At 39.7% G+C, this 24537-nt stretch overlaps 1 protein-coding gene and 1 pseudogene across 1 annotated transcript in view; both read left to right on the top strand.

Moving 5' to 3' along the window:
* The window catches only part of LOC110168269 (1-phosphatidylinositol 4,5-bisphosphate phosphodiesterase beta-1), a 521321-nt gene that overhangs the window by 262875 nt on the left and 233909 nt on the right, over window positions 1–24537 (top strand). The gene's annotated exons all lie outside the window — the stretch shown is intronic.
* On the top strand, window positions 17099–17215 carry LOC129407781 (5S ribosomal RNA; annotated as a pseudogene).

Genomic DNA, 24537 nt, shown 5'->3' on the forward strand with positions numbered 1-24537 from the left:
ACTGTCTTTTTCCACATGCAAAATTCATCAGATATTATAGTTTTCCTTTTTAAGTTGTAAAAACTTTCTTCTGTACTTCAAATACTTTTACGGTTACTTAAGAAAGCCCATATGGAATGTTAATGTTGCGTATCTCTTCAGCCCATTACTTACTACCCCCCATTACTTTGATGTTTGCACAAGACATCTGATCAATTATTTATGTTTTTTAGCAGTGAAACTCTTCCAAAGCATTGCGTTTACAGTTTTTCTTACAATATTTTATTCCACAACACTGACCATGTTGAAACTGTCCTATATTACACAAAATGGACTCTTGTGAGCTTTAAGTGGTGTTGGACTGTTGTCTCTTTCTCAAAAACAGACCTGGAGTTGTGTTTTGTTTCATTCACACATGTCTGAGTAACTCTTTATTATTACTCTAAATCTAAATCTCCAAAGTTCATTCAAATGTAGTGAAGTAAAAGTAAAAACTATTTAAAAAACGATGCATTGTGTAACTTTTTGGTTGGGGGTCTGTCACCTGCTTGTTCACAGTATGACGTTAAACACCTCTGCCTTACATTTATTCAAGTATAGATGGGTTCCCTGCTCAAAAAATATCTTGAAAAATAGACATTCTGACTGTGAACGTGGTTGCCTCTCCACAGATCTGACCTGTGCAGGGTAGCCGCAGGGTTTTAAAAGTCTTAAAAAGGTCTTAAATTTCATGTTCCTAAATTAAGGCCTTAACAATCTTAAATTATGTTGTCCAAGTCTTATTTTTTTCTACAAAGGTCTTACATTTCATTAGTCTATTTTTTGTAAACTCAACCGGCTGCAGTGCAATGTTAAATGGAGGGAGGAAAAAACAACAACATGAAATCATGTAACGTGAATGAATGTCTAATTTGTACAAACAATACTTTGGTTTCTGGCACTGGCGGCAATGAGTAAACAGTCAGTAGAGTGGAGGAAGACGTTGGATGGATCATGGGGAAGTGCAGGTTTAATCCACACTGGCTTTTAGATTGTAGATCAGGGGTGCTCACACTTTTTCAGCATGCGAGCTACTTACAAAATGACCAAGTCAAAATGATCTACCTAATACAAAGCCAAGCAAACTGCACTGAAACACTCTCTGCCCCTTTTTTGGACCCTCACCCACAGTTTGAGAACCCTTCTTTAAGAGAACTTCCTCTGGCACTTTACACAAAACTGTGAAAAAAGTGAAGGAAGATTTTTAAACCTGTTTTTTAAAGTTCCAAACTGGAGTTGCATTCTTTTCTGGTTTTGCAGTGATATTTACCAGCCTCTGCACATTTACCAAACCAAACACACATCATGACAAACACAGATGCATTTGTGCACTTTTGTTAGGCAAACTTCAGCCAAATGTGGTAGTAGGTCTGTTCTGTAGATCTGCTCTATGCTGTAGACCTGCTTTGTGCCAACACTGGAACACAAATTTAGACTTGTTTTTGCTTGACGTTTCGTCTTGCTCTTCTAATCAGTGCGCACTGTGGGAGGGGCTTAGGGAGTGTGTGTGTTTGTGAAGTGCCGTAGAGTCTCCGCGGGTTTCAAATGAGCGCACAGGCTGCACTGAGACGCCCCACACGCTCCTGCACCCCGCTACAAGTTTATTGCAAACAGCAGCAGCCGTAATGAAATATGATCACACTTGTTGAGTGTCAGACCTCGAGTGAGAGACAAGACTGAGTCCAAACGTGATCGAGTCCAAGTACTAAGTGTTTTTCGCCTGCATAATGGGTGCGATGCTGGTCTTAATGTTCATTTAAGTGAACTTAAAAAGGTCTTACAATGTCTTAAAGTTGGGGTAGTTCAATCTGTGGACACCCTGCTGTGACTTGGTCTGGTTTGGTCTACATGAAAATAGAAAAGTTTACCAGACTTTGAAACATTCCAGACAAAGCTACAATTTCTCCAACGAGAAAATATTTGACAGCCCCTCCACCAGAAACGTTCCACAATGCATCTTTAAGAAAAGTACAGACATCTAAAATGTATACTCAAGTACAGTACTGCTGCTTTTACTTTGTTACATTCCACCAGTGTTAGTTATCGCTCCTCTACACTTGGGCACATATTTCTTGTAGCTTAAGCCTTACTTTTTAAACTTGTGTTGAATTTGCGTAAAAGAAAATGTTTCTATAATCATCCAATCTGTCAATACCACCAAAACATGTTGTTTTTCTTACAATTTGTCTGTTTACATTGATGGTGCAAAGTGGATGATTGAGACTGTCGGATAACATTATGATAAGTTGCGTTCCAGGGAAAATAAAAACAGATTTGGAGACGCTTCCTCTGTCCTATCATTGTAGTATTCTCTCTCTCTCTCGCTCTCTCTCTCTCTTTCTCTCACTATATTTTATATATTTGAGCAAAAATGTGTCTTGCTGCATGACAAATATATTGTTTAAGCAGTATCAGAAAGTGTGCTGTTAGCCTGCTAGTTGTTAGTTTTAGCAGGATGACGAACATTCAGGTGTGCTTCTCGCTTGTCAGTGGTCTCTCCTTTTGTGTATGAGTCAAAGGTCTCAGGTCAGTTTAACAGGAGGTCTGGTCAGGGAGGGTCAGATCTGTGTCGGGGCAGTTTGAGAAGAGGAAGAGCCCCCAGGACAAAAGTGTCCCTTGTCTGCAGCCTCCAGGGGGCGCCAGGTGAACACAACCGGAAAGGCATTGCTCTTACTCCGCTCTGGTGTTTCAGTGATGAAAAGGTACTGGTATTTCTTCTGGAAGGTCATCACCAAATTTGCTGTCACATATGGTGTAAAAAAACAAACTTGTAGTATAACTCGTTAGTCTCTTGCACGTTCTCTATGGATACTGGAAAAACAAAGAGTTCATTTCATACATTTAATACAGTCCTTCGTGTTCATTATCTCTGAGTATGTCCTCTGGAAGGTCTTCTGCCACATTTGCTGCCACATATGGTGAAAAGCCTGTAGTATCTCTAATGTCCGTACACCCCATTTTTCGGATATAAGGCACACTTAAAATCCTTTAATTTTCTCAAAAATCTACAGTACGCCTTATAATTCAGTGCACCTTATGTATTAATTCTGGTTGTGCTTACTGACCTCGAACCGATTTTATGTGGTACACAGAGCTCAGTAAATCTGTCAGAATGTTTTAGTTCGACTTTGGTAAGCTACAAAGCAGCACCACTTGATGAATTGTCGAAGCATTACGGCTACAGTAGTCAGGAGCCTTGCAGAGTAAAGGGCGAAGTGTAGTTCTGCATCGGCATTTATGTCATCAAAGAAATGCTACACAGAATATTTGTCCATTCATATATACAGTCTATGTGTATGACCTGCAGACGTATAATCCCTGAAATGTTTCACACGAACCATTTCCAGTGTGACAAGCACAAAACAGACTCACCATCAGCAGCATATCCTCTGTCACAGAGAGAACACTCATTTTCTGTGGCATCATGTCCTTTAGTCTGACAGAAGCTGAACCCCATCAGCAGCACAAGGAGTGAGCTGTTGTTTTCAGCACTTATAGTTTATGCAAATGTGCTTTTAAGTTTCATTTCTGTAAAACATAAACAAATGTGTGCAAAGCTGCATTAAACACATTATTACTCAATGTATATTTGAGTCTTCCTCATGGGAAATAAAAAAAAAAACATTCACATTCTTAATACACATTCATCGAGACAGAGAGGCGACACTGGACAAATTATGTCTGCCTATGGATCGTGGACGCCTGGACTCAGGATCAGTCTCAAGTGTTGTCCGTTTGTTTCAGTTAATGCACCTTATAATCCAGAGCACCTTATGTATGAAAATAGACGAGAGAATTCAGCATTATTGATATTGCGCCTCATAATCCGGTGCACCTTTTAGTCCGAAAAATACATTAAGCTCATTGTGATGAAATAACTTAAAACCACTGCAAACCGATTAAATTGAAACAGGAAGCTTGTATTCTTTTTCTCTGTAGTTATAATTTGACAAATATGCAAATAATTCGTTCACGGCTACCAACAGAATCTGTATTAAAAATTACTCTATTTAGGTGTTTTGCATAACCACCTACAGCGATGGCAGCGTGCATTTGAATGTGCTGCGTGTTCTTGGATTGTCCTTTAGCTGCTGTCCTGCTCATCTCGTATGGAGCGTGTGTTATCTTGGTACCGGAGCTAAACAGATTTCACAGCCAGATTGTCCAATTTTCGTGCCATTTCTAAAGCCTGATTCTCTCCAAAGCCCCTGAGTTATCTGGTGAACGCGCAACACTTTCTCCTCAATCTGTCTCTGCAGCCATTTCTGAGCAAAGTGGTTTGTGAATTATATATGGGCAGGAGATTAAAGCAGGCGCTAATTAAATGTAAATGGATTAGATTAGATTACGGTGAACAAATTATTCTAAGGATCCGTGATGTAGAGATGATTTATGCATGCAGTATGTTTATAATCGCGGGAGTCAACAGCGTTAACCCCAGTGGAACGTCTGGGTTTGTTTGTGTTCTGCTGGACTTGTGGAGAATGTATCTGAATGAATGTCAATAAAAAAATCTATTAAAACATCTATAAATCTTCAACGCACTTCAGGTAACATTAAAGGTGTACTGTGTAACTTTTTGGTTGGGGTTCTTTTGGGTTGGGCTGCTTGTTTCTATGGATACACCACTGCTCTGCCTAGAACGTTCCACAGTGTGACATTAAGCAGCTCGACCTTACATTTATTCAATTACAGGTGGTTTTATAGCTCAAAAATACCCAGAAAAACATGTATTCTGACTGTGAGCGGGGTCACCTTTCCATAGACCTGACCTGTAACTTGGTCTGATTTGGTCTCCATGAAGATAGAAAGGTTTAATGTCATACAAAACAATAACATCTCCATGGAGAAAAGCATTTGACAAACCCACCACCAGAAAAGTTACACAATGCATCTTTAAAGGGCCCATATTACTCTATTTTCTGATCTACTTTTTCACATAGTTTCCTCATCACAAACAGACCTACTGCAAAAGAAGCTTAAGATATAAACACTTAAATCTATCAGAAAATGACCTAAAAGTAGTGAAATTATCTTGCTGCATGGACAGATCTTTTAGGGATGTAACGATATCAAAATATGCATCTCACAGTTCGATATTTATTGCAATATTTTTTGGAGGCTTACAAAACTGTGAATTTCCATTTTAAAAGCCATGGGGAAGCCTTGAAAAGCCTTTGGTTCTATTATAATATGAAGAATTTTAATTTAAAAGTGCTTAATAACAGTTATTTATTCATGTTGTCTGCACTGAAACAGCAAAGGATCATGGTCTATGTAGTTCCCTCTGTTTTTTAAGCTATTGCTGCACCATGGTAAGTGTTGTCGACGTTTTCAGCTTGTCCAAGAAAGGGTGGAAGTAAAAGGCTGGAGACCAACTGGATGTCTTATGCAAGAGAAGTTTATTTACCATACATTACCAACATAGTATCATTTCAGAAGTGAACATTGTATGATCTTTGAGTGTTCAAGACCCTTGACTCTGCTTCCGGAGGAGGAGCTTTTTAAAGCAAGTGGTGAGTCTATGAAGTCCAGTAGACACCAGTTAGACAGCAATATGCCACAGTGTAGATAGCGGTGTGCCAATGGTATGCCAAGTGAAGATTATGGTGTAAATATAGCTTTTGTAAATCAAGATTAAATTACTTAAATTCTCTTACAATAAGGGAAGGCAAGTTTATTTGTATTGTTCAATTCATACACAAAGTAATTCAAATTCCTTTACACAATAAGATATTATCCGATATTATTGTGAGACTTTTGATGACACAATATCACGATATTTCAGTTATTGTTACACCCCTAACAATTTTCTCAGAACTAGTAAGTAGATTATAAATCTAAAAACAAGATGAATAACCTGATGTAATTTTTAAAATCTAGGACAGATCAGAGAAATTTGCAGTGCCTGGAGTTGTATTTTGTTTCATTCAAACACTTTTAACTCACAAATCCTGCATATTTAAGATGAGTTCTTCTCTTCTCTGTCTGTTCCACCTTGTGATGTCATGTGGTCATACAGGAAGTCCTCCACTGTGTTTTTAAACTCCATATACCTTCACTAGAATCATTTGGATAAATTCCTCCCTGGAATTTCCTTTTTCTACTTAAAAATTTGACCAATACGCTGGTGTACGTCAGATAAGTTATAGGTAAGTTTTGTATACGTTAAGAGCACGCTGAAGCACACTGGCATACGTCGATATACGGCAAAAACTTTGAGCATGCTGAAAATGTCTTGATGTATGTCAGCATGTGCTTATACGTCCTGCATACATGGGAATTAAGTTGTAAATAAGGTTTGCGATTGTTGACACACGTTCACACACGTTAATTATAAGTTACTCATAAGTCCAAATACTTTGAGATCATGTCTAGCATCCCCATAACTTATGAATAATGTGCTTTGAACCGATGTGTAACTTATATTGAACTTACCTCCAACGCATATTGACATACGCAGATGTATTTGACATGTTCCAACGAAAACAGAACTTACTGAACGTGTTTGTAACTTATAGCTACCGTAGAATGGCGTATTGGCGGAGTGTAGGGAAATTTGTATTTGAAAATGGGGAAACCATCAGTACTCCTCCAGACTTCATGGTCCGCAGTTGTCTTCAGCATGACACTGATTAATGTTGCTACTGCGATGTCTAGTGCAGTTATGAAACGTCGAGCGGCAGTCTTTCTATAGGCGACGAAACGTGAGCCTATGTAAGCGTTTTAGGGAAATTCTGGTACATCGGCATACCTTGGCTAAATTGTCAACGTGTGACAGGGCCAAAACAGAAAGTAAAAGGAGCTGTTAACTTTAAAACTACAGCTTCATGACATCACAAAGTGGAACAGAGCATTTAGAGCTTTGGAGATGTAGACAGACTAATAACGCAGGATTACATAAATGTGTACGTACATAAACAAGAGTCAGTTTTGCGTAATATAGGACTTTTAAATTAAAACATAAAAAAAAACGAATCACCAAATGACCATGTGAGCCAAAAAGACAATATTGCGTTTCTACTGACAGAAAATCAGTAAAAATCACCGTCACCCTGCCTGACCCCTGCTGTCAGTGGAGTCTTCGAGGGTCTATCACAGAAAGACTACATTACCCATAAGCCTTTGCGGCGCCTCTCTCTGAATAAAGATTACACTCCTCCACAATGACACTGCGCCTTCATTAGACGTGGAGAGCTCCTCGTGCAGACTGAGGGCTGTTTTTGTTTTCGGGCCAAAGCCAATTATTCAGCTGTTCAACAAGTGGACAGGTGCCACAGCTCTGTTTATACTGCTCATCTGAGACCAAGAAATATTACACGCAATTTACTCTGCACTTTATTACTGTAGATTTTTAAAGCTCCTATTTTATTACACAGAATGGATTCCTGTGAGCTTTAAACCATGTTACAATGCCTGTTACTCTCTTAAAAACATATGTGGAGTTGTGTTTTGTTTCATTCACACACATGAGTCATCCTTTATTATCAGTCTGTTTACATCCCCAAAGCTTAAAATGCTCTGCCGTTTTCAAGTTAACAGCTATTTATTTTTTATTTTTTAATCTTTAATTCAACAGAGATTTATAATTCCAGAGCTGAAATTATCCAAATGATTCTACTGAAGGTGAATTTCAAAACACAGTGGAGCACTTCCTGTATCACCAAATGACATCACAAGGTGGAACAGATTGTTTTCAGTTTGAGTGAAGAAATGAGGGTTTGTGTGAATGAAAGAAAACACAGCTCCAGGTCTGTTTATGATAAGGAAATAATATTACAACAGATCTGAAAATAGTCTAATATGTGCCCTTTAATATACTTTTGGACTTTTTTTAAATTTAAAGATACAGTATGTAACTTTCTGCACGGCAAAAAGCAATATCTAGGTAAGTTCAAATGACTTAAATTAAGAACATTTAACTTTATTTTAGTCGATTCAACTTGAAAAATAAAACAATCAATGGATTCGATGTGTTTCTCTTCATTCAGGCAACATTTGATTTTGTTTCTTATTATAAGTGCAAAAATGTGTTGTTTTTTTTATCTTAAAAGTGCACTATGTAACTTTTTGGTTGGAGGTCTATCACCCGCTTGTCTCTATGGACATGTCGTTGTTCTGCCTAGAATGTTCCACAGTATGACATTAAACATCTCTACCTTACATTTATTCAATTACAGGTGGTTTTAACACTCAAAAATACCTAAAAACAGACATTCTGACTGTGAGCGGGGTCGCCTCTCCACAGATCTGACCTGTAACTTAGTCTGGTTTGGACTCCATGACGATAGAAAGGTTTAATACCATACTGTGAAACATTCCATACAAAGCAATATCATCTCCATCGAGAAAAGCATTTGATGGACCATGTTTAAGTTTAGCAAGATGTATTTTTATATTTTTAGTACAAAAAGTCTTCTTCTGTTGGTAGATAATTGTAGCCGGGCTGGCGCCATCTAGTGTCTCCACTTAATTTAATTTCTCTCCAGCGATTAGGTCAAAAATCGGAATACACTAGACTGTTTGCAAAAACCTCAGAAGTGCTGGTTCGGGCACCAGCCAATCAGTGAAGAGCCAGACATTCTGTGTTGGCAACGATTCCCGAGATTGAGGATTTAAAGCCGGAACAAAGAGAATGTTTGGTGAATTTTATCAAGGGGAAAGACGTTATTGTCCTTCTTCCTATGGGATTTGAGAAAAGCTTAATATACCAGTTAACCCCGTTAGCGTTGCATAACATACATCACGACCAAATAGCAGCGATTGGTTAAATTTAAAAAAGTACCTGCCTACCGTCGAGCGAACGAATCCTAATGCTGCGAGGTTTCATCTTGTCTGATGAATCAGGCTAAGATAATTGTACTTGTCAAGTGAAATTTACTCAAATCAAGATAAAACTTTCTTAATTCAAGTCATCTTAACTTAAATATTTGAGTTTTTGCAGTGTGGAGGTATTATGTCACCTGTTTTATTCCATGGTAATAGTTCCGTTAAAACCACACTTTGGAACATTCTTCATGGAGATAGATACGTTTTATGCCATACTGTGGAACAACGTCTCCATGGCAACAAGCGGTAGGAGGTCCTTCACAAGCCAAATACGAGTCATGTTTGTTCAGATGCCACTGCGAGTGAGGAGACTGTTTTTGAGCGCAAAAAACAACCAAAAATGGAAAACAAATATTACAGTCTACTTATTTGACTAAAAAGTTCCGCACTGTGGCTTTAATTACCGCTACATCTTAATAGTCAGAATCAGCACAGGTAATTATAGAGTTAGTCAGTACTTACCTGGTTTTGTTGGCGCTTGGTTTTAATTGTTGGATTAAAACCATTTGAGAATAAGACGGCCTCATTACGCCGGGATCCTTGAGACTTATTTGTGAAGTGAAAGAATAATAACATGGCAATTTATTAATTTTCATTTTGTAATACTGTTTAATCACTGTCTTGGTTCAGCTTTTCTTCTCTGACATCTTAAATTGACAGTTTAAATTCCAGTGAGTCAAATCTAAAATGATTCACTGGGAGTTTTATGTTTGAAATTTGCAGTTGAAGGAAACATTAATGAAGGAAAAATAAATACAGGAGTTTAAAATAGAATCTCTCCATTGATTTTATCAACACTGAAAATCCATATAAAATCTTGAGACAGATTTTTGTCAGTTGAAACCTGCTTTAAAGGTGCATTGTGTAACTTTTCTAGTGGAGGGTCCATGAAATGCTTTTCTCCATGGAGATGTTATTGCTTTGTCTGGAATGTTCCACAGTATGGTGTTAAATCTTTCTATCTTCATGGAGACCAAACCAGACCAAGTTACAGGTCAGATCTGTGGAGAGGCGACCCCGCTCACAGTCAGAATACAGGTTTTTCTAGGTGTTTTTGAGCTACAGACCCTTTCAAGTCTTGTGTCTTCAGAATGTTTAAAATCCTGGAGTGGAGGCAAAGTGAAGCTGACATAATATATTTACAATGATTAACTGAGGAGCAGACTGAAATACCAGAGGTGGAGACTTGCAAGTCATGACTCAAGTCAGGTTTGAGTCACTATTTTTAGGACTTGAGGCTTGACTTGATAAAATGGACTAAGACTTGGGACTCGACTTGGACTTGAAGGTCAGTAACTTGGGACTTGACTCGGACTCGCAGTGATTCACATTAAGATCTTGTGAACACATTTAAAAAGGAAAAATTTTTTTTTTTTTCTACAACTCTTATATAAATACTCAAATATAAATATAACATGATTTTTTAAGTACAATTTATCTTTAAAGTCTTAAATTGCAAAAATCTAAACTATATTTGGTGCTTTAGTTTAAAGACTTGAAATGACTTGAAGCTCAAAGCAGATGACTTGGACTTGACTTGGATTTATGAGCCAGTGACTCGAGACTCAATTTGGACTTGCCTGTATTTGACTTGAGACTTGAGGTCAAAGACTTGAGACTTACTTCAGACCTCCAAACAATGACTTGGTCCCACCTCTGCTAAATACTAATGGTTTTATGACATTATAGCAAAAAATAAACAACAATTTAGAATGTTCAAGGTGCAAATCATATCTACTTTGCTTTTCTGTTGCAAAAGATGCAAAAAATACAGTTATCTAACCCTGAAATAATATTTGGGCTTCACAAAAAGTATAATTTATGATAAAATGTGTAATATATTTGTAGATGAAGTGAAAAACTGTTGTGGGCTCAAAATTTCTGTAAAGATTTGTCAAGTAAAACCTCAGAATGTGGGCTTTGCCTTTGTAAAAATACTTAGTGGTTATCATAAAATAAACAAATCATGTAAAACACAATTGTAAATGTTTTTAGACTGGGCTCTGCTGAGTGGTTTTCATTTTCCAAATTGTTCTTGATTTTTCATAATTTGTGATATTCTGAAGTTAATCCCAGTTTTCCCATTAAAATCACATTATGGTCCACTTCATTTTGCCTCCAGTTGCCTCCATTCTGGAATTTAGAATGGTTTTGGTTACAAATTTTCAAAAGGCCCCGTCCACACTAGTATGTATTCGAGTCATTTTTGTTGCGGATGCAGTGTTCATCTACACTAATCAGATTGAAAACGGCCCCAGTGTTCTGGTACCTCCAGCTCCCACGATTTCATTTGAGTACAGATCTGATCCAGCACTGTGTGGACACCTGAAAACGCTGATACTTGCTGATACCTACGATACCTCGCTGATACCTACGATGTAGGTCTATGTGCCACAAAATAATTCACCGCAAAAACACTAAGAGGCTAGAATATATGTCCATTCATATAAACGGTCTGTGTGTACGACCTGCAGACGTATAATCTCTGAAAAGTTTAACATGAACCATCTCCAATGCAATAGAAACACAGAACAGACTCACCATGAGCAGAACACCCCTCTGTCACAGAAAGAACACTCATATTCCACTGAGTAGCGTCCTTTAGTCCGACAGAAGCTGAACTGCAATAGCGAGCTGTTTTTTTGAGCGTTAGTTTATGCAAATTAACCATGTGGTTATAAGTTTCGTTTCTGTAAAACGTAAACAAATATGCTCGAAGTTGTGTGGATAGAAAAGGATTGCGGACACAGAAAGGACGTGTCTGGACGCAGATCCTTCAGTTTAAAGGTAGTCAAAGAGTCTATAAAACCATCTGTAATTAAATAAATGTCAAGTAGAGTGTCATGTGTAATGTCATACTGTGGAACATTCCAGGCAGAGCAATGACATCTCCATAGAGACAAGAAGGTGACGGACCCTCTACAAAAAAAAAAAAGTGTTATGGCATTTATTTTATTAGTCAAATTAGTCAAAACTATTGTGCAATTTCAACAAGTTCTGGCCTTTGTTAACATTATAGTTGCTAGGTAACCGTTATAAAATGTAAACCTAAAAAAAAGTTAAAAGTAAAGTAAAATGTTAAATTAGGCAAGAATTTTCGTAATGTCTCAAATATAATGATGTTTTAGTGAAATTAGTCCAGCGTGTCAAACACTTTTAAACAGCGTCTCTTCCACCACGTCTTAAATTGACGGTGGAAACAGCAGTGAGTGAAATCTGAAGTGATTTTCTGAAATTACAAAACTTTCTGGACTGTTCCGTCAGAAGCCGAAGCTGTGGCGTTCGGGCCCGGAGCTCCCTCTCCGACTCTCCGCGGGAATAATGAAAATCTGACAAGTTTGAGTGGAAAAGTGGAGGAAAAAGCGATGGCTGAGAGGAGTGACACAAATGGTCTGGAGCACTTTGAAAGCAGATTATTCTTGATAAAATTAGCATAGTGCACTTGGTCTCCTCTGAAAGCGCTCTCCTCCTCCTCTCCATCTCTCCATCTCTCTCCTCCTCCTCTCCATCTCTCCATCTCTCTCCTCCTCCTTCCCTCTCGTTCCTACCTCCCCTTTGCTCGCTCTCCTCCTCCTCTCGCTCCCTCTCTCCTTCTTCCCCTTTCTCCTTCTTCCCTTTTCTCCTTCACTCCCTCTCTCTCCGTCTTCCCATCTCTCTGTCCGTCTCTCCTCCTTCCCCCTGTCTTTCTCTCTCTCCCTCTGTCTTTCTTCTCTCCCTCTTTCCTCTACCTCCTCTACCTCTCTCTCCTCCTTTCCCCTCTTCCTCTCCCTGTATTTCTTCTCTTCCCCCTCTCTCCTTCTCTAACCCTCTCCCTCTTTCTTCCTCCTCCTCTACCCCTCTCTCCCTCTCTTCTTCCCCTCTCTCTCCCTCTATCTTTCTTCTCTTTCCCCTCTTTCCCTCTCTAACCCTCTCTCCCTCTTTCCTTCTCCTCCTCTATCCCTCTCTCCTTCCCCCCTCTCTCTCTATCTTTCTTCTCTTCCACCTCTCTCCCTCTGTAACCCTCTCTCTCTATTCCTCTATTTTTCTTCTCCTCCTTCTTCTCTCCCCTTTCTCCCTCTCTTCCCCCTCTCTTCCTCTCTAACCCTCTCTCCCTCTTTCCTTCTCCTCCTCTATCCCTCTCTCCTTCCCCCCTCTCTCTCTATCTTTCTTCTCTTCCTCCTCTCTCCCTCTGTAACCCTCTCTCTCTCTCCCTCTATTTTTCTTCTCTTCTCACCCTCTTCTCCTTCCTCTCTCCCCTTTCTCCCTCTTCCCCCTCTCTTCCTCTCTAACCCTCTCTCCCTCTTTCCTCTTCCTCCTTCTCTACCCCTCTCCCCCTCTCTTCTCCTTCCACTCTCTTTCTCTCCCTCTATCTTTCTTCTCTTCTCCCTCTCTCCTTCCCCCTCTCTCTCCCTCTATCTTTCTTCTCTTCCCCCTCTCTTCTTCTCTAACCCTCTCTCCCTCTTTCTTCCTTCTCTCCCCCATTTTCCTCCTTCCCCCTCTCTTCTCTCCCTGTATCTTCCTTCTCTTCCACCTCTCTCCTTCTCCCTCTCTATCCCTCTATCTTTCTTCTCTTCCCCCTCTTTCTCTCTCTAATCCTCTCTCTTTCCTCCTCCTCGCCCCCTCTCTCCTCTTTCCCCTCTCTTTCTCTCCCTGTATCTGTTCTTCTCTTTTCTCTCTCTAACCCTCTCTCCCTCTTTCCTTCCATGAGCCACTCTGCAGAAATACAGACAGAAAATCCATCGAAAAGTTGGATTAGAACAGGTTTGTTTCTAACGTGACACAGACTATTAAAAAGTGCACTGTGTAACCTGCTTGTCGCCATGGAGATGTACTTCAAATGTTTCACAGTATGGCCATAAATTTAAGAATCTCCATGAAAAAACTAATTCTAAGTTAGATCTGTGGAGAGACGACCCAATACAGTAAGAATGGAGTTTTATTTAAAGATATTTTTGATCAATAAACAACACCTGTAGATGAATAAATGTAAGACAGAGTACTTTAAAGCCATACTGTGGACAATTTAAACCAAAGTATCGACATCTCCATGGAGACAAACAGTTTGCGAACCCTCTCCAGTGCACTTTTAAAGGATTTATTGTCCAATGGTGTGAGGACAACATAACTTGATTAGAACATTGCCAAAACTCAGGACATGGTGATTGATTTTCAACATGCAGCTTCTCACAGTGTTAGTGTCGGTGTCATCTACGGTGATGATGTGGAAATCGTCGATAATTACAAATATCTGGGCAACGTGATGGACAATAAATTGAAATTTGACCTAACCATGACATGACCATTGTCAAATGAGAACACCAAAGAATGTACCTGTTCTGAAAACTGAACTCTTTTAATGTAAACAAAACACATTTTTATTATTCTTTTATTGAAAGTCTGCTTATTTTGCTTTTTATTTGCTGGTTTCAATCCTTGTCCTTGAAGGATAAAAACAAATTGGATAAAAATATAGGAGGATAAAAACAAATTGCAGAACATTGTTCAAATCTGCTCTAAAATGACAGGGTCAGACTGAGAGAGCTGTGTTCTCTGTGGGAGGAGCGAGCGCTGAGCAAAGCCAAGTGTCTCGTGGCTCAGGCCGTCCATCCTCTGACTCCTGACTTTATCATGATGACTTCAGGACGTCCGGTATGAAAGACTAAACACTTCTCAAATTCTTTTGTGCCCTCTGCTATTAAATTGCTTAATTCCAATGGTGCAGTTTTCTGAATATGTTGCTCTGTAATATGTTAAGATTACAGCTATGATATGTAGAGAAATGTCTTTGAGTTCCACTTGTGCTCTGTAATGGACTGACACACTGTGTTTGTGTGAGACAAGTGAGATCTGCTCTGAGAATGCTTTTCACCTGCATTATTGTGTGCAAAAATAAAGCTGAAATCATATTTTGGAGTGTTCTCTGTGGAGATTAGGGATGGACATTCGATGAAATTTCCTTAATCGATCGTCGGAAGAATTAACGATCGATTATCGATTAATCATTAACGTTTTTATATTAAAATGATCATCATTATTATTACTATCTGCACTACTAATCTGCATAAATAAATTCAACTTTACGACATATAAACCGTAACCACTCTAGAGCCACATCAGCCCGTTTGACATTAGAATGTGTTTAATTCAGTTTTGTTCAACTCTCACAGAAACAAAACTTAAAACCACATCGCTAATTTGCATAAACTAAGCGAAGATAAAAAATACAGCTCTTGTGTCGCTGATGCGGTTCAACTTCTGTCGGATTAAAAGACATGACTCAGTGGAATACAGGTTAGTGTGACCAGATTTGTGTTTGTCAAAACCAGGACACCGTACGGGGGGAGGGAGGTGGGGACTCGTCATCCACATTGAGCGACTCTCACCTGGTAAAACTTTTTCCCACTGGACACTGAAACATATGTTCCTGCTTTATACACTGTGCACATGGACTCACACTTGTCCCGACGGAAAGCGTGGAATTTCTTGTACAAGTCATCGTTAAATACATTTGTGCTTTGGTACATTTCAGACTGACCGACTGTTTGTGTCTCTCTCCTTCTGATGCAGAGACACATGTACACACCTGTTTGGTCACACTACACACAACAACCTACATTCGGTTTGTCGATTAAATTTAACGTAATCGATGAAATTCTTTATGATCAATTATCGATTAATCGACTAATCATGCCCATCCCTAGTGGAGATAGATGATCTTTATGCCACACTGTGGAACATTAAAGCCAAAAGAACAATATTTCCATGGAAACAAACAGGAGGATGAACTGTCCAAACTGGAGTCAGGTTTGTGGAGATCCAAGCCCGCTCAGAGAAAGGATGCAAGTTTTCCAGCAACAAGTTAATTAAAATATAATACATTTGAAAAAGTTACATGTTGTGGCTTTAAGTTGTATCATGGCACTGATATGTAGATTTTGAGTTTAATTGGAGTAATTTCTCTTTCTTCAGTTAATTTACCCTGACAATAAGAAGCAATGTCCCCAGATACAAGTCGTAACTTATATGCAGTATGTCACTTTTCTTGTGGAGGGTGAACTACTTTTGTCTCCATGGAGATGTTATTACTTTATCTGGAATGTTCCACAGCATGACATTAAACTTATCTATCTTACATTTATTCAATTCCAGGTGTTTTTATTGCCTTAAATAACATGCATTCCTACTGTTGCTTGCCTCTCCACAGATCTGACCATAACTCCACGTGTCAATAGTGGCTTGTCTCCATGGAGATATTATTGCATTACCTGGAATGTTCCGCTGTTTGCCATTAAACTGTCTTATTCATTTATTCAGTTCCAGGTGTTTTATTGCCTTACAAACCTCCTATCAGATCTGACCTCTTGACCTATAGTGCCGTCACCTTCTGTCTCCATGGAGAAGTTTAATGCCATATTGCGGAACATCCCGGGCAAAGCGATCAAATCATCCTCACTAACATAACTTTGTCAGCGAAACCGGCACTGCAGATATTTTGAAAGCGTTCCAGTTCTGTCGGTCTTAAAGTCCAGATCTCGTTTCATGTCTCATTGCCTGGAGGTTAATGAAATGGCCTTTTTATTGGAGAGAGGAGAGTCTTTGTGCAGCTCGTCTCACACTGTCACATACATCACACAGCTAATGGTGCTCCTGTGTGTCCAATTAGAACATAATCAAGGCTCTTTTTCCATCTGAACAGCCCTCCATCACAGGTAATATATACTGAGGACATAGAAAGCACATACAGGCTCCAGGTCTGACATTAGTCACTGTGGAGATGTCTCTGAGTGATGGAAGATACTCGTGATTTCTGTTTTGATCCAATTGATTTTACATTAAAAACCTGGAGTTGTGTTTTGTTTCATTTACACATGTTTAACACACAAACCCTGCAGATTTAGGCTGAGTTCTTCTCGCAAACAATAAACACTCTGTTCCACCTTGTGATGTCATGTGGTAATGCAGGAAGTGCTCCACTGTGTTTTTAAACTCCATACGCCTTCACTAGAATCATTTGGATGATTTCAACCCTCTAATTGCCGAACTCCACTGAACAAAAGATAAAAGGAGCTGTTAACTTGAAAACAGAACATTTTGAGCTTTGGAGATGTAGACTTATTAATAAACCAGGATTACCGTATTTTTCGGATTATAAATCACTCTGGCGTATAAGTCGCACCAACCAAAAAATTCATACTGAAGAAGAAAAAAAACATATGTAAGTCGAATTTTGGGGGAAATGTATTTTATAAAATCAGAGACCAGGAACCGCCGTTTATCTGGCCATACCGGCTTGTCAAAGCCTGATCCCGTCAGATCTCAGAAGCTAAGCAGGCTGGGCCGGGGTAGTACTTGGATGGGAGACCACTAGGAATTCCAGGTGCCACAGGGGGGCGCCAGTGGCAAAAACTGTCATTGTGTCCTTAGGCAGGACACTTCACCCACATTGCCTAGTATGAAAGTGGTGTGTCGTTGAGTGATGGTGGTGGTCGGAGGGGCCAATGGCGCAGATTGGCAGCCTCGCTTCTGTCAGTCTGCCCCAGGGCAGCTGTGGCTACAAGAGTAGCTTACCACCACTGAATGTGGAGTGACTGAATAATGAACTGTAAAGCGCTTTGGGTATCTTCAAAGGCGCTATATAAATGCTATCAATCAATCAATTTCCTGCTGAAAGTCAAGTTGTAGTAATAACAATAGAAGAGAGAACAACAGACTGTTAACGTCACATATGAACAGTTCTTCAGATAAACTATAACATAAACAACAGAACAGAACAAGTTTACCAAACTCTCCATCTCACTCCAAATCCATTCAGTTCTTCATCCTCGGTGTCACTTCTGAACAACTCCGCCAACTCTAACTAAATCTAGCTTTTAGCCCACGATTAACTTTTTTGTTTTCTTCATTGCAGTATCCTTCACTTTTCTCCAGTCCCTCACAAGTTTCTCGCTCACTCCAAACTTTCTTTCTGCTGCTCGATTAACATTTTCAGATGCAGATTTCACTATTTGCAGCAGGACAGCGGCTTTTTCTGCAGGAGACATGTGCAGTAGAGCGAAGTGACAGTGGTAAAGGAGTAACAGCAGTAGCAGATACTGACACACAAGACTAAGCTGTCAGTATGAAAAGAACGAACCTGTGAAATTATATATTTTAATATATATGATGCACATGAGTATAAGTCACAGGACCACCCAAACCATGAAAAAAGTGCGACGTATAGTCCGAAAAATATGGTACTCAAACGTGTGAATGAAACAAAACACAGCTCCAGGTCTGTTTGTGATGAGGAAACAACATTCTAACATGGACTAAGGATCATATGAGCACATTTTGTGTAATATAGGGCATTTAAAAAAGAAAATAAAGTCTCTGTAACTCATCATTTAGATTTTAAAATGTTTGTATTAACCTGCTCTACATGATCCTGGTGTTTTTATTTTGCTATTTTGTCTGTTAATAAATTCCTGTTCCTAATATGGAACTCTGCTCTAAATCTGCTCTTGTAACTTCAGCCTCGATGAGCTTCATTTGACTGGAGCTGAACACTATGGGTGACATCACACTCACTTCTTCCACTTCCTTACACAGTCTATGTTTATAATGTGAAAAAATGGTGTACAGGGCCTTTAAACACATTCTGTTTTTAATGACAAACCACTGGCTGCTTGGGCTGATTTCATGTGAGCGTCTGTTGCCTTGAGCCAGATGCCCCGAGGTGAGGGGACCATCTAAAGCAGACTGAAGAAATGAGTCAGCGGCAAAACCCAGATTTTAGAAGTCTTTGATGTGTCCTCACTACCACGCACACACACATGCACACACACACACACACACACACACACATACAAACAACATGCACACACACACAAACAACACGCACACAGGCATATTTTTGATATTTGTGAGAATTTTACTTTCATTTTGCGTCGCTGAACCACAGACTGTTTAAAGAAGTGAACTAACTGAGCATGACGTCTCCCATAGTGTACAGCTCCAGTCAAATGAAGCTCATCAAGGCCGGTTATAGGGTAGAATTTGGAGCAGAGTTCCATATTAGGATAAGGAATTTATTTACAGATAAAATAGCAAAATAAAAACACCAGGAGCATGTAGAGCGGGTTAATACGAACATTTTTAAGACCAAAATGAGGCTCACAGCAGCGGGGGTATAACTAGCGGTGTAATGGTACACAAAAATCATGGTTCGGTATGTACCTCGGTTTTGAGGATACGGTTTGGTTAATTGGGAACAAAATTCAAAACCATTTGCTTGTTGTTTATATGTGTTTTTATTAAAACAACAATTTGTTTAAATATTATACAAATAGGAAAATTAAATCAATGCGAAGTGCTGCTTGGTAAAACTAATAAGTTAAATAAAATATTCTCAAATAAACAACAAATGTATGAAATATAATAATAAATAAATTCCTTGTGAACAGTACACAAAACTTTTCAAAAAGTAAAGGGCAGCACTAACAGTTCCAGCATGAACTTTTACTCAGTCTTCATATTTTTGGCCAGAAAAACAAACTTGTACAGATTGTCTGGACAGTTATCTGGGGAAGGGGATTCTGTGCTGATGAAAGGCACAAGTGAGGACCGTGGTGCGACAGCTGTAGGATTCATGTGGTTTGGAGGGACGTAGTCAAGGCGGGGGGCAGTTGTTGTCAAGGCGGCCTATGAAGCGCTGCAGGAAACATTGCCCCAATCACGGACGAGTTCTCACATGAATGTTAAAGAGCCGAGCCTCCGTGTAGCTGCACGTGTAGTGGTAGAATGTAAAAACACACAAATTGCGCGAATTGACTCATGCACAGCGCCGCACCAAACCGAACATCCCGTACTGAAACAGTTCGGCACGAATACATGGACCATTACACCCCTGCAGTTACAGAGAGAGGGAAGACAGTTTTTCAATGTAAAGTCAGTTGGAAGTTGGAAGTTTGGTTTTGTTTATTGCAATGAAAAACTAGCCCCCTTAATCCTTACTGAGCAGGCTTGCATCTCCACAAACCTGACTCTTATGTAGTCTGGAGGAGAGCCTCTTTTCTTTGTTTCATTGGAAATGTTCCTTTGGCTATAATCCTGGGACTGGCATACATCTGTGTCCATGGCAGTTGGTCTGAAGTATAGTTTTAACTAGGGGTGTGCAGAAATATCGGAATATCGATATATCGTATCGTTTAATGTGATGATACAGTATCGATATCAAGGGCTATTGTATCAATATATCAGCAAGAGTATTTTTACGTGTGTTTTATTAAATTATTTTGTTACAGTGCTACAGTTTTGTGGCTTGTGGAGTGAAAGGAAACTCATTTATGCGACACATTTGACATTTTCACTGTTTTGATGATTAAAATATTTGTGTTTCATATGAACTTTGCACAAGAAGTGGTTTAACAAAGACTTTTAGTATCACAGCCATGATTTAGACGTATTGAATCGATTTGAAATGTATCAGTGTATCGAGATATGTATCGTATCGTGGCCTGTGTATCGAGGTATGTATCGTATCGGCAACTTCTTAATGATACCCAGCCCTAGTTTTAACATTCTGTTTCCATAGAATCATACAGTTGACTTTCCACTTCCATAAAGTTACATACTGTACCTTTAACGTAGCTGTCCGAATCGTGTCTTCTATTGCACGCCTGTGGTCTTCTCATACACCATTTAACCAATCATATTCAAATGAGCGTTGCATTAGGGGAGAGGAAGAAATCTGCCCTAAACAGCCCCTTGGATCTGTCTGGTATTTGCCTTCATCTCATCTCTGTACACTTTGTCTGGTGGAGTTTTGCCCGGGATTCATTTGCGAGCCAAAAGTGAAACCATTTTGTATTTGCAGCCAGAGGAAGCTAACGAGAGACAAACTACAGTGCAATAATATGAGCAGACTGCGCTGGCGTTCCTCATATGAAAGACAGAGACAGAACCCAAAAGCAGCGTTTGATCAGGGAAGGCTTTAAAGCTGAACTACATGCAGGGCGCCTCCAGTCAAAACGCACCCTTTGGTTTCCTCCGTGTGAGGGAGAAAGAGTCTGATGATTTTTTGTTTTGTTTGGCTGTTGGTGCAATTTGTGAAGCTACTAATCTTCCCTCTAACTTTGTTCTTTTGAAAAATGTTCAGTTTGCTATAGGTTAATTATCTTTGAAAACTTATTTTTGTCTCCATGATTAGTTCCTATGTGGCATTCAACATATCTGTCTCCATGGAAACAAGAATGTGTCACCATCAGGACACGTTACAGGGACCCGACTCACAGACGAGGGGTTTTTGGAGTATTACGTAAAGATCCGTAATGTGGCAATTGCTTCTTCAGAAAAGGTACACAGTGCACCTAAGAAACTACTTCAACAAATGCACTTTTATCAAAGAGAAAACGTTCTGTACTACTGTGTTTTTAAACTCCATACACAAGCAAGGCAAGGCAAGTTTATTTGTATAGCACAATTCGTACACAAAGTAATTCAAAGTGCTTTACAGAATAAGAAATACATTAAAATCATAATAAAAACAAATCAAAACATAAATAATCATGAAGATTAAAATTAAAAAAGAGAGACATAAATTGGAGAGAAGAGTGCGGAATGAAAACCTTTCAGTTATTTGCACAGTTAAACAGAAATGTTTTGAGTCTGGATTTAAACAGCGTCACAGAAGAGTCTGTCTCACATGTTCAGACTGTTCCAGGTTTTAGCTGCATGAACCTGAAACTCTGACTCCCCTTGTTTAGTCGTGACTCTGGGCACCAGCAGGAGGCCGGTCCCTGAGGTCCTCAGAGTGTGAGATGGTTCATATGACACTAACATGTCACAGATGGACTTTGGTGCTCGGCCATGGAGAGACTTGTACAAAGCAGAGCTGCTTTAAAGTCTATTCTCTGAGCCACAGGAAGCCAGTGCAGAGACCTGAGCACAGGACTTATGTGCTCGTACTTCCTAGTTCGAGTAAGGACCCGAGCTGCAGCGTTCTGGATGTTCTGCAGCGTCTCACAGCTCGTTTGGAGAGACCAGTGAGCAGAACATTACAGTATCTAACCTACTGGAGACAAACGCATGGATAAGTTTCTCCAAGTCTGATTTAGACAGTAAACCTTTGATTTTTGCTCTGTTTTTTAGATGGTAAAAGGCTGCAGATGTTATTGATTTGATGTGGCTGTTAAAGTTCAAGTCTGAGTCCATTATTACCCCTAGATTTCTTGCCTGATTTGAAGGTTTTAGAGAGAGAGACTGGAGGTGATGCTGACACTGTCCCTTTGTTTCTGTGGACCAAACACTATGACTTCAGTCTTGTCAGAGTTGAGCTGGAGAAAGTTGTTTTGCATCCACACACTGATCTGTTGGATGCAATGACCAAGTGACTCCACTGGTCCATAGTCTCCTGCTGCCAGAGAGACGTAGATCTGAGTGTCATCTGCATAACTGCATAAACAAGCACTAAGGCCCCGTCCACACTAGTATGTATTTGAATCTTTTTCATTGTGGATGCAGTGTTCATCCACACTAATCTGACTGAAAACGGCTCCAGAGACGGAACGATCTGGTGCCGTCAGCTCCCATGAATTCATCTGAGTACAGATCTGATCCGGCACTGTGTGGACGCCTGAAAACACTGATACACTCATGTAGGTCTATGCACCGTGAAGTAATTCAGCGCATGTCCATTCATATATACAGTCTATGTGTATGACCTGCAGACGTATAATCTCTGAAAAGTTTCACATGAACCATCTCCAACATGATAGAAGCACAGAACAGACTCACCATCAGCAGAACACCCCTCTGTCACAGAAAGAACACTCATATTCCACTGAGTCGTGTCCTTTAGTCCGACAGAAGCTGAACTGCATCAGTGCACACTAGCGAGCAGTTTTTTGAGCACTCAGTTTATGCAAATTAGCCATGCAGTTTTACGTTTGTTTCTGTAAAACATAAACAAATGTGCTCAAAGCTGTGTGGATAGAGAAGGGTTGCGGACACAGAAACGACGTGTCTGGACGCAAACCGTTTCCGATACAGTGATATGGTGATACACGGATTCATTTTAGTGTAAATGTAGTCTAAAATCATTTGGATGATTTAAGCCCTGGAATTGCCTCATTCTACTGAACTAAAAATAAAAGATAACTTGAAAACTACTGCTTCATGACATCACAAGGTGGAACAGAGCATTTGGATCTTTCGAGATGTAAACAGACTAAGGGTCTGTTTACATGAGAATGCTTGCAGGTAAAAACAAGAAATTATTTTATTGGGAATGCCTTTCATTTAGACAGTGACAGTGTTTTTTGGTCTTAAAAACACAAAAATCTGAAACCACCTTTCAGAGTGGAAAAGTTGAATACGCTCCACCGTTGCGTTTCCGTCTACACTGCCCAAGACTCAAAACTCTCGTCAGATCTGCTCACAGCGCATACACGTTTACATCACATACATCTCCACCTAGTGTCACCACCTAGCCGCCTGGCATGCATACACAATCCAATTCAACACACTTTCGCATCACTGTATACACGCAGATTTCCTCCCGAAAAAAGCTAGTCTAATCTCAGAGTAAAAAGTGAAAATGCGTCGCCACTTTTGCGTCTTCTGTTCAGACCGTCATCATATAAACGTAGCCTCATAATGCAGGATTACTCAAATGTGTGTGAATAAAACAAAACACAACTCCAGGTCTGCTTTGATGAGGTAACAACATTCTTACATGACGTAAAGCTCACATGAGTCTATTTTTCGTACATAGGACACACAGTATAAGAAGGTGATTTTGAGAAGAGGACCTGTGCTCAGTGTAAACCGGCGCCCTGTGTCTGCTGAGTGTTTGAGCTGTGCTCCTGTGTGTACCTTATGATGTGGGCTAATGTTTAAAACATGCCTAGCGTAGCCGTCTGACCCTTTTAAATAAATGACATCTCCGCAGGAGGAGAGTCAGCTCGCGATTAGCTTCACTCAGGGTCAAAAGCTCCAGAGAGATGGCCCTACAGCTCCACACACAATTATTCCCAGGCTAAATACAGGCTCTACATACTAAACGCAGTACTCTTCCACTGTGTACTCTCTCTCCTTGGGCAAATACTGCTGGGCGAGGCCTGCATGAAATTCTGAATATTCTATAACTTTGCAATAATGATTATTGTGATGGAAATGTGTGACTATTTATATTGTGATGAAAATATTTCTGTCAGTGTCTTTGTATAAATGAATGTGATTTGTGCTGAGACCCAAAGCACACATGCACACATGAACACATGAACACATGCACATGTGTGAAGACTCCACAGGCTCTGTCCACTGGATCCCACAGGAAAACTCCTTTGTTGTTTTACCTGTCCTCAAGTGTCAAAGTTGATGAACTCATGGCTGTGAAAACAGCAAAGGAGTAATTCAATACTGTCATCTGGACATGTTTTTTGATGGAATACTTGTCAAACACATGCTGGTCTGTGGCCAGGGCAGGCTCAGGCCATGTCCATATCTACTGCCACAAGAAAAAACATGTTTTTGTATTTCATAAACTCACCAGACTTTGCAAATGGATTATTATTTTTCAAGAGATACATCATTTTCCACAACAACATTTTGACACAATAAGCCTACTTATGTTTCTTAAATTTACTTGAGAGAAAAGTTGCACGCCTTAATTTACAGGTCTGTGTCAAAATAAAATGTAACACTAAACATTAAACCAAGACCAAAACAAAG

Source organism: Boleophthalmus pectinirostris, unplaced genomic scaffold, assembly GCF_026225935.1.
Source record: "Boleophthalmus pectinirostris isolate CB_2022bp ecotype Guang Dong unplaced genomic scaffold, ASM2622593v1 HiC_scaffold_13, whole genome shotgun sequence".
NCBI classification, from domain to species: domain Eukaryota; kingdom Metazoa; phylum Chordata; class Actinopteri; order Gobiiformes; family Gobiidae; genus Boleophthalmus; species Boleophthalmus pectinirostris.